The 26155-nt window shown below is 36.3% G+C and overlaps 1 long non-coding RNA gene across 4 annotated transcripts in view; it reads right to left on the bottom strand.

The window, feature by feature from the left end:
* Nucleotides 1-26155, bottom strand: part of LOC118193819 (uncharacterized) — a 110139-nt gene that overhangs the window by 12002 nt on the left and 71982 nt on the right. The window contains exon 1 of one of the 4 annotated variants that reach the window (XR_004758996.2): nt 394-733. The exons of the other annotated variants lie outside the window; for them this stretch is intronic. This is a non-coding gene — a long non-coding RNA (uncharacterized LOC118193819). Of the gene's footprint in view, nt 1-393; nt 734-26155 lie in introns of those variants that run through there. 4 annotated transcript variants of the gene reach the window in all.

Below are 26155 nucleotides of genomic sequence, written 5' to 3'. Positions count from 1 at the left end.
GCAGGTAAAAATATGTTTACGGGTGCCCCTTGGCGAAAATTGGCGATTTTTGGCGGTACACGGACACCGAGTTTTTGCAATTCTTTGACTTGTTATTTTAGCTTTGTGTAGCGGCGATTTTTGGCCCAAAGAACAAGTCAAAGAATTGCAAAAACTCGATATCCATGTACACATCGACCTATTTTCACTTGAAAAAACAGAGAATTGCACAAACTTGGCCCTGCGCACTCCCTTGACTTTGTTCATGTACACCGATCTATTTTTACTTAAAAGGTCACAGGAGCAGCCAACAAAAAATATATAATCTCAATAAACTACATTTTAAATGAAACAATCAAATGATATAAAAAAGGAAATTCATCTTAGCTCTACACAAAGGAAATATAAACTTACTTTACTTAGAAATTTCCCTTTCTTCAGTCAAACAAAATTCCTTAATCTTCCAAAACTTCTTAACATTATCTAAACTAGAATCTGTATACTGGCGACGCCACATAAATTCACAAAAATAAGAGTCAAAATTATCCTCCGTATTGCCGGTATCCTTCGACGTTCAACCGTACGTATTTCCTTCCTACAAACAGGACACTAATTATATACAAGTAAACCCTCATTTACACACCAGTCAATTAAAACTCTTTTCCCCTTTCCTTCCAAATTGTACAAAAACTTCAAATTAATCTTACCACATTCAACCACTCTAGCGTCTAAACCACAAAACAAGCAACGTACTCCTAACCAACACACACCACAAGCCCTTACAAATTTTTTCCCATAATTCAAAATCTTCCGCAATCACGCAACCAATTACGTCATAATAGGGTTTCTATAACATTCAACTACTCAGGCTACCTTAAATGAAGCAACAACTCGGCGATAAATGAAACAACAACTCGGCGATAAATGAAACAACAATTTCGGGCTAATAAAAGCGGCACCCTTCAATCTACTCTAACCGAAGAAACATTGTACATATATTATCTATATGAGCCACAAATTTATTGTTCATGCATACAATGTTATACGAAATTTTATGTTATTTCACAGAATAAGATAAGTGTAAGAAAGCCATAAAAACAGTGTAGAGTCATTAGATTTATTTGTTTATTTATTTATTTATTTATTTATTTATTTAGGAACCAGAAGAACTTGAACTTCAGGCAGGAAACTCTGGTGTTCATTGCCATATTTAAATAACCTAATCTAACCCTCTCTCGTCTGCTTTGAAACCGTCATATAACCTAAATTCCTTTGAAGTTCTCCACGAAGGCTCTGTTCCCTTAACCAGATAACCGTCATGTATTTTTTACATCCAAACAACCGAGCAAGGAAGATCGTGCGCATTAGTAAACTAACAATGCAACCTGCCAAACATTTCATTAACTAAAAGGAGGTGTAAGAAATTTACACGCCGCGCAACCGGTATAATGGTTAGCGTCGCTGACTGTCGTATCGAAGGACACGGGTTCGAACTCAGGAGAAGGCATAGCTATTTTTAAATGTATAGTGTCCGTGCAGCATGAGGGCACTCTAAATATGCGGTGAGTCGAAAGTCTTTTCGAGATGTTGGCTGTAGGGGAAGAGATGTGGGAGACCTTCAGACCCGTCCCCCCCTCGGAGCGCTCTCCATCAAAACGGGGGGCGTAACTGAGCTAAATCGCATTGTCACCTGTAAGGTGCTGACCCCCCGGGGGTTAACTCAGGCGAACGCCTGGGAAGTAGCGGTTAGGATCTGTACCTAGGCAGTTTCAACCACGGGGGGGGGGGGCATAATAACAGACTTCACAGACGGCCTGAGGGCTCTCGGGACAGTGTAAGGCTCGGCAAGGACCGTACTGGTACTGCCTTGTCTGCCTTTGTTCTGTGGGGTCGCAACATTGTGGATTGATCAAAGGCGGGGCGGTACTTAATTCCGATAGGCGCCTATTAGGACGGAAAGTGTTCCGTTCCATCAGCGTTGTAAGGTGTTGACAAACGACAGGTGTATCTTACGCTCCTTGCCACGAGGTACTTCATGGGCTTGAGTTGAGTATAGGTTAGCTCAAGCACATGAAACCATGCCATGTTGTTGAAAGTGAGCATTATTCAACAACAAATTTACATAGAGTATAAATTCAATCAAAATTCAAAATTTCGAAAACAATGAAAGATAAACTACACAGATTCACAATACATAAATTTAAAACAAAGGCATACAAATATTTACATTGAATAAAATAATTATGCATAAATATTTATACGAATTTCTGACGAGAGAAATATTTACCAATGTTATTATTAAACAGCATTTTAATGAAATAATTACGTATCGATAATAATTTTCTTTCATTTGACGAGACAGCAATAATTCAAACTCGACCAAAACGGATTAATCGATTTTTCAATATCTGCCAAGCAGTCATTCACTTACATGACAAATATTGTTTCGAGGATAATCGATATTTCGATGAAACTTAACATCGATAAATATTTGTTAATAACTCTGCTATAGTTTAAGGTTACTTTACTCAATATACTTCGTTGAATATGCTGTGGCTTCGAAATGCAAACAAAAATGTCTTCTTTGGTCATATTTGCTTCGGTTATCGTTATTACGTGCTATAATCGTACTGTTATAGATTTCAGATCAGAGGTTTATGGCACCAAAAATGTATTAAAGTTAAATACAATTTATGTCTCACAGGAATTTTTATTGCAAAGTTATTTTGAGAATAAGAATAATGAAGAAGTAATAAATATGTGCGATGTAATATTAATTATATTCTCAGATTAGCAAATTAAAGAAATATGGCTTCGGTCATTCGGTTAAATAATTTCCAGAAAAGTTACGAACAGTTCTAATTGAAATGCTGTGGAAATACCTATTTTATGATTTTAGGCCAAAGGGGGTTAGACCCAAAGAGCTATAAGTCTCAAAACGGCATTTTTCGTCGTTTCAATTTATGTGTTGATTTACATTTCAAACAGTTGCCACCAAATATTATCTCTATACGTTATATATAAAAAAACTAAATAATGAAGAATCTGCATGAATGTTTCTGGCATGTTAAAAAACAACGATACCCACAGACAATCCAATTTTGAATAACAGTCCTCCAACCGAAGATGGGCACTCGGAGGTCCGACTTAAATTTTAGATTTGCTTTATTATCTGTTTCAAATTCTGTAATTTTTTTTATGAAATTTTTAACAATCTCATCAATTTCAAAGCGAGCAATGGTAACACTGTATGGAATAAAAAAATTTTATCTCCAGCGTGCGAGGCTGTATATCGGAAATTTTAAGATGTGCTCTTTTAAATATTTTGTGATATTGCTGTTGAATTTAATTTTATGGTTTAAGTGCGAAGAATATGCTATTTCATAAACAAAGGTAACAGACAAAACGTTAAAAAAACACCCTTTCTTGGGTAATTAGTTGAACTCGATTAGTATTTTGAAGAATAATTGAATGAAAAACTTACTCTAATGAAATTCGAGGAAACAAGTTTAAATGAAATGCAGGAAAAAATGCGTATAATTTAATATTCCGTACAAGGAAGTCATGTGGTGTACACATCAGTCTTCTTTGTTAATAAATTCTCCTTTCCCTTTACACTATATCCTACAGTTCACCCGTGGGCTTTTAAAGTGACTACAGTGTCCTGTTCAGGTTTTATTTATGTATATATTTTACGAAATGTTTTTTTCCTTTACATGAAAAGACGGAATCTTAAATTGGACGATGTATTATTTCGATGCATTTCAAAGTAAAGGGCACCATCTGTTGCTTCAAACGGGAACTTCAATTCAGTGTTTCATTGCTTGTCTGCCGATTTTACCCGCAATCTGTGTAAACTCGTAAAGTTTACATTTGTCACAAATTTTTAGGGGAAAAATTTTTTTTTCGTCTACGATGGTGTTTTATTATCGTCTGCATATTTTGTCGTTGAACCGGAGTATGTACAGTATAGGGCTTTTGCTTATACGTGAATTGACTAAATTATTTTGAAAAACAAAAAAAAAGTATAGTACACAAAATGTTACTTATTTGTATCACAGAATTAAGTTGAAAACTATCTACTAGAGACTAAGTATAATTTTGCACATAATAATATTTACATACGGTCAGTTTCACAAATTTCTACTTTAATTATGCATGGATTCTTTTAAAACATTATACTCTAAGAACAAACTGAAATTTTGAGAGAAGCATTTACTTAAAATAATCTTTCATGGAAACAATCGAAATCTATGTATCTAAAAATATGCGTAGCTATGCAAAAATATATTTATAATAGCATAAATAATTATTCATTGCTTGCATAATTCTTGATAACTAGCGGAAGTACCCGATGCCAGTTAAGTTACATTGAGCGCAATGTCTCTAACAACAGAGAGAATGGTACCTCTGTAATCCTTCTCTAATAACGATGCAAAAAATACGATTCATAGTCAGACATTTTCCAGTTTGACGCGACATTGAACGCACAGAAAAAAATTTCAATACAAAAATAAACTAATTCTCTCGCATTATATCAGCAACAATGTCACGCAGCTTTGAATGATTTTCGTCTTTCTTATCAAATGGTGTGTTATTGAGAATACGGCAAAGCACACTAGGGCTATCTGCCTAAGGGAAGGGATGCCTTCGTGGAGGACTTTCTAAGGAAAACTGGCTCGTATACACGTTACACATGGGGAAAACTACGAAAACGCCCATGCAGCCAGTCCGTTCGCGGGATTCGAACCTCGGACCGAACTACCAGTGTTCAGCGATTTTACCGCTCGGCCGCTGGTGGGCTCACACTCTTTTCAGATGGTCGTGAAAGCTCAAGTTCCATACAATATTTCACCTATATTCAATTTTAGTCGATTCAATGTGGTTAAAAAATGGATCATAAATGATCAGAAATCAATAACGCGAACAAACACACAAACAACCATTCTTCTTTATATAGAGATTTTGCAAAACTTACCAAATTTTTCATTAACAGATTCTACGATTTGAAAGCGAGCAGTGACAACACTTTTCGAAATGAGGCATTTTTATCTCCAAAGACCCCGCGAGACTGTCCCCACCCTGGAAAATGAGGGCGAAAGTGAGCGTTTTCAGAGATTTTAATTAATATCTCTGATTTTAGCTATTTTTTTGGGAGGGGGAAGGGAAACGTGGACGTCGACCTTTCCCAGGACCCAGAAAAGAACTGTAGAAAGTTGGTGACATTAGTTATAGTAATGACCGAGTTAATCGCGAAAAAACACAAACATATATTCTTCTTTATTTATATAGATAATGCAAGCAATAATTTATTGTTCGAAATTTGTTTTCTGAGTATTAAAAATATATAGAGCAGTAAGAAGAACTAAGCAGTGCTTCTTTCAGTTGATATTGCCATACACGTAGTATATTTTATGCAAGAAACTTAAAAACATGAATACAGGCTTTTAATTTTAAATGTTTTCATCCCAGACATGCAATTCCAGTTACATGCGTAGATTCTCAAAAAGGTGTACAGAATTTGATGTAAAACATTTTAGCACTGGGCTTTGTAAACTTTCATACTATTCGTCTTCTAAAACGTCGAATTAATAATATGTTCATCAAGCGGATTATGGCGGTTGTGATAACAGGAACAAATAAAATAAAATTGGCAGATTTATTTATATCTCATAAATGAAATTGATAAGTATATTTTAATCTATTTTATTAAAATCGTGAAGCTGAAAATGTTTATGTATATTTTATTATATCCTTTATTATTTACCTCCTAGATAGTTAGGGATTTTTGCTTTATACGAATATTAAATTAGTCGAAGTAACATCGTTTCACGCTGTCTTGATAACCAGCAGCCGAACGGCAAAGTAGTTGAACACTGGTAGTTAGTTCCGTCCGGGATTCGAATCTCGTCGAACGGGGTAGCTGTATGGGCGTTTCCATGGTTTTCTCCCCGTTTAATATGTATGCGAGTCAGTTTTACTTGGAAAGTCCTCCAAGAAGGCATCTTTCCCCTTCGACAGACAGCCATCACATGCTTTGCCGTAATCAAATAAACCAAACTAGATAACAGAAGGTTCCGCAATATACGAGTTTCTTATTTTTATACAAAACATATATTTTTGATAATTTGTAATCTGCCATTAGGGAAAAGAAGTGTCTTTAATTTATCCGACTACGTTCGGCATTCAATTTTTGGAAAAAAGTATAAACTAAATCTATTATTGGTGTTATTTAGCAGAATAATGCTTAAAATGATGGAAACAGGTGATTTGGGGTTAAATTTGAGGATTACTACAAGTAGTAGATTCCCACAAAAATATTTATCAGCCCTATCAGCCAAAGAAAAGGTGTGGTGTGGTGTATTTAATTATGGTGTGTTGGTGTATTTAATTATGGCAAAGCACACGAGGGCTATCTGCCTAAAGAGAGGGATGCCTTTCGTGGAGGACTTTCTAAGGGAAACTGGCTCGTATACACGTTACACATGGGGAAAACCACGAACACGCCCATGCAGCCAGCCCGTTCGCGGGATTCGAACCTCAGACCGAACTACCAGTGTTCAGCGTCTTTACCGCTCGGCCGCTGGTGGGCGTATTTAATTATGGCAAAGCACACTAGGGCTATCTGCCTAAGGGGAGGGATGTCATTCGTGGAGGACTTTCTAAGGGAAACTGGCTCGTATACACGTTACACATGGGGGAAAACCACGAAAACGCCCATGCAGCCAGCCCGTTCGCGGGATTCGAACCTCGAACCGAACTACCAGTGTTCAGCAACTTTACCGCTCGGCCGCTGGTGGGCGCCGAAGAAAAGGCATTTGCGCCAGAAAAACGCGCATAAAATCATTACTTTCTTTTATCGGACAGCTTGAGGTACTTGACATAAATGACACACGGGATAGATGGAATATATTCATGACAGCAAAGAATGGTACATTTAAATGGCTTTCTGCGTATTGAATACAAAGTTCTCTCTAATGTTCATCAGTTTATAAATTTAGAAGTCAAGCAACAAAAATCAGCGTTATATTTGCAAATTTTCCCAGGACTAGTTTCGATGGTATGACCGAATAAGATAAGAATGGCCGGAGAGGATTTAAGCTACTGGCGCCATGAAATAAGAAAACTAAAATATGATTTCCTTAAAGGGTGAAGATGGATTCGAATTAGGGTCGTTAACTGGAATAGAAAGTTTATCAGTTTGTTCCGATATTAATTGTACTGTTTGACGGAAGTAGAATTATTAATTTGAATAAGTTAACAGATTGCTGGCTTTAATGACAGACATTTTGATTTAAATAAAATACGAGCACTGTCGGGTACAAAATTAACATAATTTGTGAATTATGGCTATTTTTACGAAACGCCCAGCCGCGGTAAGGTAGCTTCCCCGAAAAGCGGGTTAAGGGTTTGTCGCGAAATCGCCCATTTGGCGACAAAGTTGGGAATATGCCAGTGTGATAAGGTAGCACAGAGGTTCTTTGTCTAGGATGAAAGATTTCAGATTGCAATAGTATCTTTTTCAGTCCATAGGTGAAATCCTGATACAATGAGATGCCTTTGTTAATAAATCCGGTTGCAGCCTTGAAGGTCAATCCAAGGGACAAAGAGATAAGAGAAGTCTTTTCATCAGGGTCAGAATATGGACACCTTTGTTATGTAAGAGTGAAAGAATTCCCCCAGGCAGTTCAGCGCAGGTAACGACACAAATAGATATAAAAGTTTTTCCTGAGAAGAGCGAGAACTTTCCTACTAGATTGGTCCGCTAGAACTATAAATATATAGATAAATATATATATAACTATAAATATATATATAAAGTGTATAATGCGATAGATGTTCTTGTTAACAAATTTCTGAAATTACTAGATTGAATGTATCCAAGTCCGACATCGTATGGATATGTACTTGTTAATGTTTTTATTTTATTAAAATTCATGTTATTTTTATAACTTGAGTAAGAAGTTCATTTCAACCCTGTATTACAGCCCGGGGTTTATGTAGCGGTTTCGGACCCTACACCACACCAGAGACGGAGCGAGACCATTCTGGAACTAATTCTTACCGGTTTCCCCAGAATGTTCTCTAAGGCAGGCCGAAACCTATATAAACCCTGCACCTGCCTGTACGCGGAGTAGCAGTGCATCGAGTATATCATTGACTGCATCGTCGAGTCAATCTTAAGTTTATCGTTGAGAGTATCTTGAGTACGTTGAGTTCAGTAGTAGTATCTTGAGCTCCGAGAGTGGTCAACCGAGTCGGGAGTTGTTCTATAGTGCTTTGCCGTGGAGAAGCACTTATAACCTGAAGACTGTGTTGCTGATTATTCCAGCGTGTTTATCATAGTTTTTCGACAGCTGCAAACGTGTCTTTGGAACTCTCTTGTGTAACACTGGCGAACGAAGTGTGTTTTGATTCTTCATCAAGTGTTGTCATCAATCACTCCAAATCCGCGAACTCGTAGAACGCAACAGTATTGAACCATAGCTACTAAATAGGCCGGAAAAGAATGATGCAAATATTCAGAGGCGTAAGCATACACGTGCGGGTCTGCGAAGCTGTGAATTTGGAGGGGATGTAAGTACACGCGGGGTTTTCGGCTGTTAATGTGTTCGTTCTCTTTCTCGATAATCGCAGTGTTTCTCGCAAGATTTGAGTCAATATTATAAGGTATCAGGTATAATGAGTAGATAAGAGATGATGTGAAGATATGCTAATTTGTGGGTAGATTGGTGGTTCCCTTTTGAAAGCCCACAGACGGATAAAAGGCAAAATATCTAAACACTGGTAGTTCGAGTAGGGTTGAAATCCCCGAGAACGGATTGGCTGTAACGGTGTTCTCTCTGTTTTCCTCACGCATAACGTAAATACGAATTGCTTTCCGTTAGAAATTTCTCCACGAAAGGTTCCTCTCTTTAGGCAAATATTCCTCGAATGTACTGCCATAATGCAATTAGTAATCCATTTTTTTATTTAAATATTTCTCTCCGTTTCAAATCATTTTGCAGAAGCGAATATTAAAATCAAAATTGTACACAAATAATTGGTTTGAGTTGATTTAAGGCAAATAAATTATATTAGTGTTCACCTGTATTAATTGCTCGAGTTGGGAAATCAGCATAGATTTGTAATTTCTATTCTATACAAAGTTAAAAAGAAAACAGGAACGAAAACGACAATAAACCGCCTTGCGCTTTTAGAAAAATAGGTCAAGCATGTGAAATGTTAAATTAAATACATAAGAATTCATCAAAAATGAAATTTTTCATTAAATCTAGAAAAACCTTCTCTGAGCTTTTATCTCTTCGCATTAGTTCTAAAAGTCATTAAATATGCAAATAGCATTCCTCGAACAAATTCTCTAAAAGAAAATTTAACCGGTTAACATAAGCGAATTCTCTATTCAGATGAAAGAAGTTTCTAAAAATATATCACAAAAAAATTCTCTTTGACTTAAATAAAGGAACTTGAATAAAACTACGATTTAAATGGCAAATCCTCGCAAAAGATAATATACATCAGTATTTCACGATGTTTCAATGACACATCTATTTGAGATTCTGCACAGCCGTCACATTATGTAAATAAATAAATGCAATGAATATAGGGAAATATGGCGGAAGGTCCAATGGCTATAAGTTAAATTTCAGTAAAATGGTAACCCCGAATCTTTCAGCTATAAAATTCCTTTCCCCTTCTCCCCCAAAAGTCTTCCAATGTTTTCCGCTGCTCATGAATCACCGGAACCATTTCCTGCAGCGAAGTACCATCCTCTGAAGGTAGGTGAAAGAATACGGGCAGCCCCTCACGTACATTGAGCGAATATTTCCAATTCCTGCAGCTTGCGTTATGTCGCATTAAATATCTAAAATAAAAATTCGACCCTCGTGCGGACCATTTCAAGTAAAAGGATTCACATCTTTCGAAAGGTCTGCTGAAAGGTATTGTTTGACCGGTTGCCGTAAGTGTGACCGTAGTATATTAACAGTTTTAGGGAAATAGTGATTGGACATTTAAAATTTTATAACTCCTCAATTTTAAAGGAAGGAAGGTTTCTGAGAGAGTCTGTGGTAAGGGTATAACTGTGACATGGGATACTTGAAAAAGAAGGAACTGAAAACGAATCCCACCAAGAGAAAATGTAAAGAGAAAGGAACTGAAAAATGCATTCTTGTAGAGGAGGTATAAGTGTTGTTGCTGTCTTTTCCATATTCTATGGGGCAACGGTTGCCAGAACCTACTCCGAAGGGAGGTTGGATTTCTCACTCCCAATTTTGAGGGAGAGCACCTCGGAGGAAGTCCGAGGGTTTCCCACTCCTCTCCATTCCCATAAATCCACACGAGAGAACTTTCGGCTCGCTTTGTATTTAGTGCCGCCATGCGGCACCGACACCATACATTTACAAGTATCCATGTCTTCTCCGGGATTCGAACAAGAGCTCTTTGGTACGGCAGTAGGCTTCCCTACCCCCTATACCGTCCGGGCGACAGGAGATATAGTAAAAGAAGAAAACAGCGTCACGTAATATCTATTTTGAGATAACTACTAAAATAAGTAAGTAATGGAAAATAAGTGTACATCCTTAGTGCACAGCATTTTGTTTTAAACAATTTAGTTAACCATTTCACACTTTTGAACGCACTGTATCGAGTCCCCTTGCCTTTATATTATTATTAAATATCTTGAAGATGTATTCATTGTGTTCAATAAATATATTTTGTATACTGGGAAAAGATTACTTCTGCTTGAAAGACATACCTGTTGAAAACAGTGTGCAGGCGAAACGGTGACGAAATGCACAGCTAGGTCTTGAATAATTCAGAATTTTCTTTATTAAATAAATGTGGGAGTCTCTACGTGGAAGTTTAACCTCTATTATTAAATCAGAAACTTTATGAAGGAATTTGTTCCCCTCAATGTGGGAAAACGGCAGCACTTACAATCAAGTAAGTCCCAGCGTATCTTAAATTAATACTAATAAAAAAGAAAATATAAAAATCTGAATGCTTTTAGATTTTACATTACATCCAAAGGGACGTTTTTTAACGTTTGTGGGTTATCGTTATTTATTAAATATCATGTTCTTCGCACATAAACCATAAAGCAATATCGCAAAATAATTTTAAAATGACCATATCTTTAGAACTTCCGATCGCTCAGTCTCGCGCACTGGAGATAAAAATTACCCCTTCGCCCTCCGTACAGTTTTTGCCCTTGCTTTATTTGAAATCGTTAAGTGTCTTAATCAAAAACTCAAATACTTTACAAAATATGAAACAGATAATAAAACGAATTTCAAATTTGGCTTCCAGATAACCATATTGGGGTGGAGACGTACGTTAATCAAAATTTGATGGCTGTAGGTACCGTTGTTTTATCACAATGAGAGAAACAAACATACATTTATGCAGATTCTTCATTATTTAATTGCTTTAAATATAATACAGGGCTCTAATATTTGGTGGCAACAATTTGAAAAGTGAACCGACATTTCAACGCAAAATGCCAAAACGAAATTAATAGTCCTTCTGGGCAAATTGCCCCTTTGGACTAAAATTCTCAAAGCAATTAAATTTAGGTCAACAAAATCGAATGTCGCGCAGACATTACTTGTTAAACAGCTGCAAATTATTTTATTAAAGCCGCATCAAGTTTATGTTCAGTCAGCATATGTATTGTTACGAATTTGGTATTTAAAAAGCTAATGTTAGTTCAGTTATAAATTAAATGGTTTTATTTCTCGCGCAGTGCAGCGCGTGACGAATATTAAAAAAAGCTAACCCGGAAAATTGAAAATACAAGAGCGCGTGCATTAAATAAATAAATCTCTCTTTTTGATTTCGAGAAAGTACTGGAAAATTCTAGCGCGTGATTTTTAAAATCTTATAAAAGGAGGAAAACATCTCAGTTCGTAGTAGTTGCTTAGTTTGTTGTTGTTTAGAAAACTGCTCTTGTTGATTGTAGCGAATTCGCGGATTAGCGTTCTTTAGCTGTTTTGAATTACGTTCTATTGTACATTTGAGTAGTTAAAAGATAACTACTGTGAGATATTGTAATACTGCATGATAATTTGAGAAAATTTAAGCATTTTTGTTGTGATAATAATAAATTTTTGTTCATTTTTCATAGGACTTGTGCATTCATTTCATAACGAACCCGTACGCACGCAACAATTTTTGGTGTCAGGAGTGGGGTTTGAATGCCAATAACAAGAGCGATGGAAGAGCAATTAAGGCAGTTAATATCAGCCTTTGCCTCATTTAAAGAAGAAATTAAGGAAGAAATGAAATTGGGCCAAGATTCCGTTAAAGGAGAGATGAGATCCGTTAAAAAGGAAATGGAAGCCGTTCACGAAAAGTTGGAAGTTGGTCAAGTAACTTTTAAAGAAGACATAAAAGCTGTACAAGAAAAGATTGAAGCAGGTCAAGACGAAATGAAAAGAGAAATAACCTGCGTAATAGAAAGTAAATTTGAGGCTATGGAAGACAGAATAGGAGCTGTCGAAAATAAAGTCGGGCAAATTGAAGAAAAGGTTTCTTCTGTCAAAGATGAAATAGAAGATAGAGTGTCGGCTGTGGAGCAACGAGTCGAAGGAAGAGTTTCGGCCTTCCAACAACAAATTGAAGAAAGAGTTTCTGCCGACCAAGGACATATTGAACAACAAATCGAAGACAGAATTTCTGCTGTCTTCGCCAAAGAAGTTGACACTTTAAAGAAATTCGTAGCGACGGCAGGGAGCACTTCGGATGGTTTAAAATTTCTACCCATGCCTGCTCGTCCCTCTCTGAAGCTATCGACATATGATGGGAAGACCTCCTGGCAGGTGTATAAGACACAATTTTCTATCGTGGCAGATGCGAATGGATGGGATTCCCAAGCTAAGGCCTGTCATCTCCCCGCTTCTTTAAGAGCCGACGCAGCGGTTATCCTTCAGACTCTTCCCGAAAACAAAAGGTTAGATTTCGAAGCTCTGTCCGGCGCCTTGGAGCTGCGCTTCGGGGAGAAATGTTTAAAAGACTACAGCAGACTTCAACTAAAATCCCGTCAGCAGAAGCCCACCGAAACACTTCAGGAGCTCGCCACGGATGTTGAAAGGCTGTCGCATCACGCCCTTTCGGAGTGCCCGACAGAAACAAGAGAAATCCTGTCGCTGCAATATTACATCGACGGCATCCGGGATCCTGAAATACAGAAAGCTCTTCGAATGGCAGATGTAAAGGACATAAAAAGCGCTCTGTTGTACGCCATGAAGTTCGAAGCAGCCCAGCAAGCAACTAGTAGAGATCGCTACCCAGTTAGAGCTGTGCGAGTCCATGAGCCAGTGGATCAACTGATGGCTCGTTTAGATGATTTAGCCAGACAAGTCGACGCTTTGATACGGAGTAGGAGCGAGAAGAAAGTGGCTCTAAGGTGTTGGAGATGTGGTAGTGAAGGTCACCTAAGACGGAATTGCAGAACACCCCAGGGTACGGAATATAAAGCAGATGATTTTACCAGACAAGTCAGTGGCTTGAGACGGAACAGAAGTGAAAAGAAACTAATTCTAAAGTGCTGGAACTGCGGAGTTGAGTTGAAGGCCACATACGAAGAAACTGCAGAACACCTCGAGATACGGAAAATAAGACCATTTCCCAGCAACGGCGCAGTAAACAAATTAGTAATTAAATATCGAGGAACGGGGGTTGCCAGATAATGAAAAACCTTGTTTTAAAGCGCTTAAAATTTATACAGTGAGTGGCAACAGTAACGGAATGTCCATTAATGGGAATATCGATGGAGTTCCTTGCAATATGATCATTGACACCGGAGCTAATGTTACCATCATCAGGAAAGATTTAGCTGAACAGTTTAAAGATAAACTTATTTGGACGCCATCCAGTGTTACCCTTCAGACTGCGTCTGGTAACAAGATCGACATAACTGGGAAGTTAAACGTAAGCATCACGTTTGGAAATGCCGCCTACCATCACACGGCTTATGTGGCGGATATCACAGATCCATGCATACTCGGATTGGACTTTTTAAGGAAATACACTTTTTCCTTAGACTTGAAAAACAACAGACTGCTTTCAGGATCTGAAGACATGACTATCCATCCTAAGAAGGAATCCTCACCTGGAAATCTCGACGCTTTGTCCGAAAGAACCAGCCCGAGAAACTGCCGAAATCATGCTAGGGTCGAAAAGAAACACCAGACTACCAGCTATTCTCCATCCCAGATGCTCTTCGGTCGAGACCTTCGTCTGCCTTGTGACCGCCTGTTTCATCGCCGTACGGCGATGGCCTGAGAAACACATCCAAGATGTCCAAGCCCGTTTTGAAGTGATGCACCGTTCCGCACAAAAGCGAGTGAACTTGGCGACGGAGAAAGTGAAGTCCAGATACAACACGAGAGCTACTGGACATAGATTCAAAGAAGGAGACAAGGTGTGGTTGTGGAACCCGATTCAACGAAGAGAACTCAGTTCTAAATTACAGTCACCTTCGGATGGTCCATATACAGTCCTGAAGAGACTGAATGACGTCATGATCCGTAAGTCTTCGAACTCTAAACCTAAAGTCGTTCATTACGACATGTTAGCTCACTACAATGGCCATAGTACATAATGTAAATAATTGTAAATAGTGTAAGACCATGGTCCTTTTTGTTTTTAAATGTGTATTTGATTTGATTTCTATTTAGTATTTGATTTGCATTTAGTATTTGATTTGCATTTGATAGCATTTGTTTAAGTTATCTATTGCATTTATTTTTCATGTTGTTTATTATTGTAATGTAATGCTTATTAATGCATTTATGCCTCAGTTGTAAGTTTGGCTTCCTATCCAGGGATTGTACTGCCCGGGACGTGCAGTCCTTGGGAAGGGGGCAGTGTTACGAATTTGGTATTTAAAAAGCTAATGTTAGTTCAATTATAAATTAAATGGTTTTATTTCTCGCGCAGTGCAGCGCGTGACGAATATTAAAAAAAGCTAACCCGGAAAATTGAAAATACAAGAGCGCGTGCATTAAATAAATAAATATCTCTTTTTGATTTCGAGAAAGTACTGTAAAATTCTAGCGCGTGATTTTTAAAATCTTATAAAAGGAGGAAAACATCTCAGTTCGTAGTAGTTGCTTAGTTTGTTGTTGTTTAGAAAACTGCTCTTGTTGATTGTAGCGAATTCGCGGATTAGCGCTCTTTAGCTGTTTTGAATTACGTTCTATTGTACATTTGAGTAGTTAAAAGATAACTACTGTGAGATATTGTAATACTGCATGATCATTTGAGAAAATTTAAGCATTTTTGTTGTGATAATAATAAATTTTTGTTCATTTTTCATAGGACTTGTGCATTCATTTCATAACGAACCCGTACGCACGCAACAGTATTTTAATTTCTTGCATCGTGCAACTGTAAATGCTGAGTTCGTTTACAAATCCGCGACAGTTAAATATATTTCAAGGAAATTTTTATTTTTAATATTCTAGTTGATTCAAAGGCTTTAATTTTAGGAATCATTAATATCAGAAATTATTAAAGAATTTACATTTGAACTATGTAAGTAAAAAAAAAAATCGGATGAAAATCGAAAACTGCGTATTTAAAACCAACCAACAAAATTGTCTACTACGCAAAAATTTAAAATGAAAACAAAATGTAAAGAAATCTCTGTTAATAAAAACGCTTTCCATACAAGAAAATGTTACATAAAATTGTAATCAAAGTGATATTTGAATTTTTTAGTAATTCATGAAATGCCGATAAACAAAGCACATATCAGAACTGATAATAGAGGAATAATGTAAAAATTTGATGTGTACACCACATGACTTCCTTGCACGGAAAATTAAATTATATGCATTCTTTCTTTCATTTCATTTAAACTTACTGGATTGAATTATATCTACTTCGTCGGTAGCGCATAAACCACAATAGAGTAAATGCACTCTTTAAAATTTACTATATATATTTACCATAGCGACACTCTGGCTCTAGCTTCAGCTAACAGCGTTACATTTCGTCCATATTATAACTCAGAATGTATATAAATCTATATCATTTGAAGAATTCTCAAAAGAAATTAAGGCAAACAAAACAAAAAAGGAACAGTTTTTCACAGACGATTCAGTATTTCTCATTTAATTAATTCAGTTCTCACTTCCCGACAAAGCAAAAATACATAAAAACTCAAAATATCCATATTGAAAATTACGAAGTAAATCTTTATTTTCTCGAATAAATTCCAGAATGGATTAAACATGATTTAATTAACAATAATAAAAGAAGGCGTTACCTTTGTTGTTGCGAAGCTTAGTTTGTCTAGATTGGCAACAAATCCGCCATTTTGCCAAGTTTAAAATGTAAACAAACATGTCCGCCATCGCAAAATTCATTAGACTTGCTGCACTTAAACAACTTTTAAATTGTTGATAAATCCACAAATATTGCACGCAGATTTACTAAAGGCATAAAAACCTTAACCGGAAGATAAGAGAACAACATAATTCAATCATTTTTAAAGCAAAAATCAACAATTTACAAGCTTACAAAGAGTAAAGAACCTGAGATCACTGAGCCGATTAACAAAGTGGATATATATATATATACCTTTGGTGCGGCCGATAGCAACCGAAATACCAGGTGCACTTCTGCATGTTATTTCTGTCCTACATACAAAATTTCAACGTTCTGAGGCTACTCGGTTTTGAGTTATGCGAGATACGTACGTACAGACGCCACGAAAATTTCCCTTTAGAATTCATTTTAAATCAGTTTTATAATTTTTTTGGGGGGAAAAGAGTCCTTTATTCTGTCCGTACTTGCAGATGTCGCGTATAAACATTAAATTGCATTAGATGCGGGCAAAATCGATATTTCCGTTGAAATATGATACCCGAAATTTTTCGCGACAACAATACTTCCTTTTTACTTCGTACAAGGAAGTAAAAAATGGGTGAAAAAGTATGTAAAAGATTAAATTAGCAGCGTAAATTAATTTCCCTTTTCTATTCTAAAAATAGCAACATCTATATGCACTGCGTCATTTCGAGAAAAATCTATGTCATGTGACCTTACGTAATTCTGGTGATGTAAATTGAATTAAAACTCAAGCAGAAAATAATAACTTTACAGCAATATTAACTGTTTAATTATTATTGTCTCATTAAATAATTGCTAAAGAAGTTTTAACATAAAATTAATTATTGACTTAAAGATAAGATATTCCGTATACTTTTTCTAGACACAGATTCTTTAAATTGAGACAATTTTGACTGACTAAGCAAATTCTTGATGTTTAAAGTAGAGCAATTAGAATTCGTATTATGCAAGCTTTTGGTATCCTTTCCACTTTACATGCTCAAGTTTACCAAATGTACTTAAAGGAGAAGTTTCTCAGAATTCGAAGAAAGTAAGTCTGCTATAACTGGAAATCTACAAACTGGACAAAAATTAAAAAATAAACACAATATAAGAACCACTTAATTTTTTACAAGTTAGACAAAACTGTGAGAATAGCTTAATTTTTTACAAACTAGACATAATGATGAGAATCGTTTGATTTTCATTGGAAATAGTGCATCGAAAGTAATAAATAATTTAAGAAAATAGAATTTTTTGTTTTTGGATTTTATAGAAGCAAATGCATCCGCAACTTCACCAACTTCTAGCAAGTATAGCATTTTCTATTGCTATCCTCTAATTTTGGAAACCAGTGTAGTTTAGTCTTGAAAATAATACTTCTATTCAAACAGAGGCACTAGTGGTGGTGGTGGTGGTGGTAGTGGGTTTCTTGGCACAAATTCTCAATGGTTATTGGCGCCGAAACAACACATGTCAAAAAACCTTTTAGTACCAATAGACATATAAACAAACAGATAATATAAAAACCACAAGAATAGCTCAAAATTACAATGACGAGGTTATCTACAATGCTAATGAATGCAATGATAAAATATTTGAAATAAACTACTACACACATCACATAATTATTTCAATTACAAAACAAGACTAAAATCATCAAATATGAGGTATATTAAAAAACGTCTTATTAAAAACAATAAGGTAAACACAACAAAATCAAATTATATTAAATAAAACATACCTGTGTCTTTCAGGTACTGAAACAAATTTGGATTGACCTCTTTTCCAATGATATGGTCAAGAGGCAAGTCACATTTCTTAAAATGTTTCAAACGAAGATTTTTAAAAATTGGACACTCTAATAAGAAATGACAAAACAGTTTGGGCACGCCGGTTCACTCTCAGCTTTTAACAGATAACTATGGGTAATATGTGAGTGACAGATTCTCAGACGGGTCAGCAAAACTTCCTCCTTCCGGTTCCTAGTTGGCTCCCAGCATTCAATTTTTGGTTTGATACTTTTCAGCTTATTTGCTAGCCGAGTATCCCAGATTTCCTGCCATTTAAACAAGAACTTATCCTTGATGACTTTACGGATGTCATTAAACGGGACGAGGCGATGTGCAAGATGAACTGCAGACTTGGCTATGTTGTCTGCTAGCTCGTTCCCTTTAATACCCACATGTCCTGGAACCCAACAGTAAAGAATATCATACCCACGGCTTATTAATTTGAGGTTAGAGGCATTAGTGATATAGTTAACTGAGACTGATTACTTTATATTTCGTAAAACTTTAACGAATTTTTGATTAAAAAACTCAACAATATCTAAGCGAGCAGTGGCAACACTGTAAGGAATAAAACATTTTTATCTCCAGCGGCGAAATAGACTCCAGCAGTCTATCGAAAATTCTAAAGATAGGCTGCTTTTAGGTATTTTTAGCCCAAAGTGGCGTCAGACCAAATGTTCTCGAAACGTGTTTAGAAAAGTTTTTAGAATTTTTTAAAAATCAAAACTGCTTTGAACATTTGTTTCTAAAACAAGTAGGTTTTAAAAAAAGGTGATCGTAATCCTTGTATAAGTGAAAAAAAAATAAAGTTGTTTCGCTAGTAATTGCTATATTTGCAAATAAAGCTGGAAAACACAAGTGTCCGAAAATAAATGTGAGCCACAAATCAAAAATGTGTGTATATCTTTCATTAGGCTCAAAAGCAACAAAAATGTTAGCCAACGATCTTAAAAAAAGAGAGAGAGATCAAGCTCTTCATTTATCATTTTCCTGAGACATTTTATCATTCTTTGCATCCCATACAATTTTGCCAAGCAAAAGTCACTATCAATAAATCGATGTTTTCTTAAAAAAATTACGAAAATGAGTAATGAGAGTTTTATATTCCAAACATTACGGTCACCGTTTAATGCTACAAGGAGAACGTCGAAAACCTCGAATATTATTTGCTTTCTGATTACGTAATTTAATAATTTCATTGTTCTCGAAATTAAAAAAATGGAAATTTCTCGAAGAAATCTTTTGATTTCAGCTTTTGGCAAAAGTGAACTTCATTTACGCAAACCGAATAAGGCTTAACCGTAGAATCCATATCGATTCATCTGAAAACCGACAACAGCGTCGAGTCGTACGATGAATGGATTTCGCAATCGATTACCTTTCCTGCGACGAAATTCTTTGCAGTTGCCACGGCAGTTGTCGAAAGTCGCGAACTTTATCAATTCTTTACAGACGGTCCAATGTAAAAAAAAAAAAAAAAAAAAAAAAAGAGAACAAAAAAAGAACCAGAAATGCTCGGAGAAGAGTTTGCGGTTTCTATGGAGATGCCGCCATTTAAAAAGAATCCTTCACATATTCTCCCATGAGACACATTCGTGAAGTGCATAGGTTAACAGCGGAAGTCTGTAACGAGATGCGTTCGCTTTTGCGGTCTTCTTTTAAGTATAATTGCCTCTCATGTGGCATCGGAGAACTTAAGGATAAGGCTTCGCAGAAGGTAAACATCTTCTTCAAAGAAGACCTTTTTAACACATTTTCCTTAATCTGGTGTTGTTGCCAGCAGAAAATAGAGAAAGCGATTTCGTCTCTCGCTTTGATCTCTTAGGTATCTGGCAATAGGGTTATTATTTTCAAAGCTTTTGTGAGGGATGTTCTTTCAGTTTAAAGATTGAACTAAAATGTATGCTTGCGTGTCTTGAATTATTAAGCAAACGTAAAAAAATCCATTCTGTAGCTTTTAATATAGATATGACTGGGCATTAAAATGTATAACACTGATAATAATATAGCTTCCTATTTAAATCGTATTATAATACCACTTTTCCCCTTCAAGAATATACAGTACATTGTATGCCTTTGTTGTATTGGTGTTGGTGTATTTAATTATGGCAAATCACACTAGGGCTACCTGCCTAAGGGGAGGGATGCCTTTCGTGGAGAACTTTCTAAGGGAAACTCGCTCGTATACACGTTACACATGGGGAAAACCACGAAAACACCCATGCAGCCCGTTCGCGGGATTCGAACCTCGGACCGAACTACCAGTGTTCAGAGACTTTACCGCTCGGCCGCTGGTGGGCCCCGCCTTTGTTGTAAGATGTGAAGCAAGTCTGTGAGATATATGTGAATCATTAAAGAGCTGATTCATTAATATCAACACAAATCGATCAATGTTTGAAATAATTCATTGAAAATTTCATTGAAAGGTTTAAGCTATGTAGACAGGCTTCAAATTACGAATACATATTGTGATGTATAACGCACTTTTTCATTTTCTGCCTTTAACTTTTATTGGGTTTTACATTCTACAAGCATGCCATGCAGCTTGTAGAGACATTAGGTTATTTGGAAACCGGAGATGTGAAAAATGAGCAATGCTCTCGCCGGAACTCGAACCTGGACATTTCGAATACGCGCCGAGTGTTCTAACCGTTACACCACGAAGGTATGCAGAAAGGAGGGAGAAAATAATAAGGCGAGCTTGGGCTTGTCAGAAGGGTGGACCTTACTATCTTATAGGCTAATCTTGTAAGGATCTTAAGTTTTACTAACGTTTATTTTATTTTAAATCTTTACTATCACTTCTTATTTTCTACTTCCGGCCAGAATTATAAGCGTGAAGGATTTTATGCAAAGTTGTCTGGCGAACGCCAAGTATTTAAGTGTGGCCTTTTTGCCAAGCAGGAGAGAGGAAGCCGTGAGTTCGAAGCAGGCCGCTTACCTTAGAAGTTACGCAGTTGCTAATTGCCTTCCAGGCCAGAGGTATTAATCCTCTTGAATAATTAAACGTATTGTAGTGTTCACAGTCTCTGTGCTACATACGCTTCCTGTTATTATAAGGCCAATCTTCCACGTGTATTATTCTAAAGTTAAATTAGAGTTTAGTTTTATTTTTATATTTTTTACGTTAGACCCCGAGTGGAGGGTCATTGTATTCCGAAGTACGGAAGTCATTGTATATAAAGAAAAATAAAGGGTTTTGTATACCCTTCGTCTGTATCCTGTCTACTTACTACAATTAGTGAACATAGCTTTAGTAAGCTCTCTGTTCCTAGTCAGGTCATTGTATGTTTCCGAAGAAGGTTAGAAGAAACATTGAACCTGATAATCTCACACGAATAAAAAATAAGATGCAACTGAAGAAGGATAAACGCACGACCCATATAACTTGATCGATGTCCTATCTTAATGATGGCTTAAAGTGGTAACATTCAAAATCCCTGATTTCAGATAATGAGAGCCCCGTCTTTGATACTGCCGATTTGATTAGTAAAGTTGGTTAGCTATGCTGGTTGACATATTGTTCAGCCTGAATTTGAAACCCGGAGAACGCACGGACGTTTGTATACTGTTTGTGCCGCATGAGAACATGAAATACTGGCGAGCCAAAAATCTTCTCGACTAGATTGGTGGTAGAGTAAGATAGATGGGACACTTTCGCAACTGGACCACCGATGTATTCTGTATAAAAATGGACCGTTACGGTTTGGTTTGGTTTGTTTTGATATATCATGGGTTTTTAGTAACAAAGCATATTAGGACAATCTATCTAAGGAAAGGGGTGCCTTCGTGGAGTAGTTTCCAAGGGAAATGGATCGTATACACATTACAAATGGGGAAAACCACGAAACCGCCCATGCAGCCAGCCCGTTCACCTGGTATCGAACCCAGGTCTGAACTACCTGTCTTCAGCGATTTTATCACTCCTAAAATTGGGCCGGAGCTACACAGTTAGTGCAGTGGCTTTACAGTTGCAGACCAGAGGTAAAATTTTGGTCTCCTCTACTTTGACCTCTCTTTGAGGCTGCCTGCAAAATGAAATACGTCCGGAACGAAAACAGTTTGCCTATAAAGAATTAGCTACTGCTACCATGAAATAGTGCGTACTGTATACTGCTATCTTAGTGCTGATGTACTACTATCATGAGATCTTCGGGAAACACTGGAAGTTTGTCGAATTAGTATTTGATGTTTGAAATAATCCCGGAAAGATTTTCTCATTGAAACAATCTCCAAAGCTCTGAAAAACATTCTCACATAAAACTCCAATGCTCATTTTTCCTGGCCTCAGTGAGTTCCACCTGTGATCAAGTGGTTGAGTACTGAAGGTTCAACCTGCGTTCGGTGCCAGAAGGAACGGTTGCACGGTCCGGATTCTTAGCTTCCAATTGTCTAACAAAGATTACGAGCCAGGTTTCCTTAGAAAAACCTTCTTGAAGGCATTTCCTTCCCTTAGGCAGATAGCCCTTTGCCATATTCAAATAACCTAACTTCACGAACGAAAATTAGAGATAGAATGCACTTTAGAGCCCCTAAAGGTTTAAGCCCTACGTCAGAGGTTTGTAGGGCAAGCAGGAATCCTGTTCTGACCTGCAGCCTTCACGGTACTGACGGTATCTCCAATGAACTGCCTATGAATTTCAGTGTCTTTTTTAAAGCCATCTGACGTTTCTGACTTTTTCTGTGTTTCCTTTATTGATTAAATATCATGTTCTTTGCACAGAAACCACATAAAATTCAGTTCAACAGCAATATCGCAAAGTTTTAAAATAGCATTTCTTTAGAATTTCCAATATACAGTCTCGCTCTCTCGAAATAAATCCCCCCCCTTCAGTGTTGGGATTGCTCACTTGAAAATCGTTAAGTTTGTTAATCAAGAATTCGTTAAAGTTTTACAAAATATAAAATCGATAATAAAACAAATTCCAAATTTCAAATTCGAGCTTCCAGATGCCCATATTCGCAGTAGGATTACGTCATTCAAAATTCGATGGCTCTATGTACCGTTGTTTTATCACAATGCGAGAAATATACATACATCTATGCAGATTTTACATTACGCCCAATGGGACACTTTTTTAAAAACATTTTCTGTGTAATCTTTATTTATTAAATATCGTGTTCTTGCACTTAAACCATAAAATTCAGTTCGATAGCAATATCACAAAAGGATTTTAAAATGAGCATATCTTTAGAATTTCCAATACGCAGTCTCGCGCGCTAGAGATTAAAAATGTTTTTTCGTACAGTGTTGCCATTGCTCGCTTTGAAATCGCTGAGTCCGTTAATAAAAAATTCGTTAAAGGTTTACAAAATTTGAATTAGATAATAAAACATATTCAAAATTCGTGCTTCCAAGTGCTCATGTTCGGTTTGAGGATTACGTTATTCAGAACTGGATGGCTCTAGGTACCGTTGTTTCTCCACAGTGCGAGAAATATTCATGCAGCTTCTTTATTATTTAATTTCTTTAAATATAATACATGGAGATAATATTGGATGGCAACAGTTTAAAAAGTGAACCAACGCAGAAAGTGAAACGACACAAAATGCCGTTTTCAGAGTAACTCTGAGCTAATAGTAAAATTCCACTACAGAAAATTGCTACAGAATATTTTCTCTATTTGTTTTTTTTATTAGAAAAATCATTCTTTCTTCTCAGCAACTTATTGCAGATTTCTAAATGTTAATTTCTTAATCATAAGAAATTCGTTTCGTGTAATAAATAAACCTGAAGTGAGATAACGTAAATTTTAATTTATTAACAACATACATTCACGGCACGTCCAGAATTTCTGCTTCATTTAGTAAAGCAGTGATTTACTCTTCCTGTATCGCTAAATGGAAGAAACAGCTGTCGCAATAATTCTAAAATATCAACAGGCTTAAAATGCTTCTGAAAAGAACAAACTCGTATAGTTTCATGGACGATAATTTTCATTCCGGAACAACCGAAGCGTTTACAAAGTCAGAACTTGAATATTTATAGTTACTATTCAGAAAATTTGCTAATATGTTCAGTTATGTGAAAGTCTTTTAGGTTTCGCAAATAGATAATAACATAATGAGTACTGAAGTTTGGCGGAGTTCATCTTTTACATGAAATTAAATCACTAACTCATTCCCATTAAATTAAAAAGTCTGATGTGCCCACCACATGATTTCCTAGTACAGAATATTAAATTATGCCCATTTGCATACTGCATTTCATTTTAACGTATATCCTCGAATTTCAATAGAGATAGATTTCTCATTCAGTTAATTCAGTTCCCACTTCGCGACAAGGAAAATGCAAAGAAACCTCAAAATACTTTTATTAAAAATTGAAAAATATAAAAAACTAAATACAGTTAAAATAGTTTTAAAACAAATTTACAATTAAAATTATAGTTTCTACGCAAAAAACAAGCAGTTCGGCCATCGGACAAGAAGGCATATTTTTCGGTGCACAAAAATAAAAGTTTACTTTTGGTCCCACTCGGCAAAAATTTACTGAAGGTGCAGACACCGACTTAATTCACTAGTCTGCTAAGTTTCAAATGTAAACAAATATGGGTGCTATGGTAAAAAAATTAAGCTTAACACACTTCAACAACTTAAAAACTCTTCATAATTTTTCACTCTTCATAATTCAACTCTTCATAAATTTTTGATAATTCCACAGCTATTGCATGCAGATTAGCTAAAGGCATACAAGCCTTAAAAGGAAGATAAAACAACATAATTCAATCATTTTCAAACCAAAGATAAACAATTTAACAAAGTATAAGAATAAAAAAACCTGAATTCACGGAACCGAGTAACAGAGTTGGTGTATATATATATATATATATATATATATACCCACTGTTATATATATATATACTTTTGGTGCATCCGATTGCAACCAAGAAAGGAGATACACAACTACATGCTATAGCAGTTCTATATACAAAATTTCAAAGTTCTGAGTCTACTCGTTTTTGAGTTATGCGAGATACATACATACGTACGTACATACATTACGAAAATATCTTTTCTGAATCCATTTTAAATCCTTTTTTCAATCCGTTTTGGAAAAAACTGCCCTTTATTCTGTCCTTAAGTAAAGATCGCACGTAAAGACATCGTTAAATTGCATTCGATAGCGGTCAAAATTGATATTTTTGTTGAAATATGACACTCGAAAATATTCGCGATTACAATACTCCCTTTACTTCGTACAAGGAAGTGAAACTGGAATACACTAAATCTTTACAAAGCACGAGAACTTTGTTGAATTAATGTTTGGTTTTTGAAAGATTTATTGATGTAATAATGAAATAATCATGATTAACATAATCTTACATGCAGAAGAGAGATGAACTTAGTATTTGAAAAGTTCCGATTATAGTAACGTTTCTTACAAACTGACCCCTCCAGTGGCTGACAGGTTAAAACCGCTGAATGTTGGAAGTTCGACTTAGGTTCAGTCATATATCAGAGGGTTGACTGCATGATTGTGTTTCGGAGTTTTTCCCATATGCAAGGTTGGTTTGGTTTGGTTTATCTGGTTATGGTAAAGCACACGAGAGTTATCTGCTTAAGGAAGGAATGTTCCGTGGAGGGTTTTCTAAAGGAAACTGGCTCGTATACATGTTAAAGAAAACAACGAAAAGACCCATGCAACCAGCCCGTTCGCCGGGATTCGGGGCCCGGACTGAACTGTCAGTGTTCAGCGACTTTACCCTGGGGAACAGGTGGAGCTTTTTCATGCGTAAGTGTACACAATCCAGTTTCCCTTAGAAAGCCATCTCTTCCCTTAGATAGCTAAATCACGTGAGCTGTGCCATATTCCAATAATCACAACCATCTTATCATTTATAAAAATGGTTTTATCGCTAGGTAGATAAAAATAGCACCTAATGTTAATATGGGATAAAGCTACATTACTGCTAAATAAAAATTCTGATGTGTACACCACACGACTTCCTTGTATGGAATATTAAATTATACGCATTTTTGTTAAACTTATTGAATTAAATTTACTACGTCGATAGCGCATAAACCACAATAGAAAA

The sequence above is a fragment of the Stegodyphus dumicola genome, chromosome X1 (genome assembly GCF_044657685.1).
Source record: "Stegodyphus dumicola isolate Sdum_Otavi_A_Nest chromosome X1, ASM4465768v1".
Taxonomy (NCBI): Eukaryota; Metazoa; Arthropoda; class Arachnida; order Araneae; family Eresidae; genus Stegodyphus; species Stegodyphus dumicola.
The sequence above is the reverse complement of the archived record's forward strand: the minus strand, read 5'-3'. Positions and strand labels throughout refer to the sequence as shown.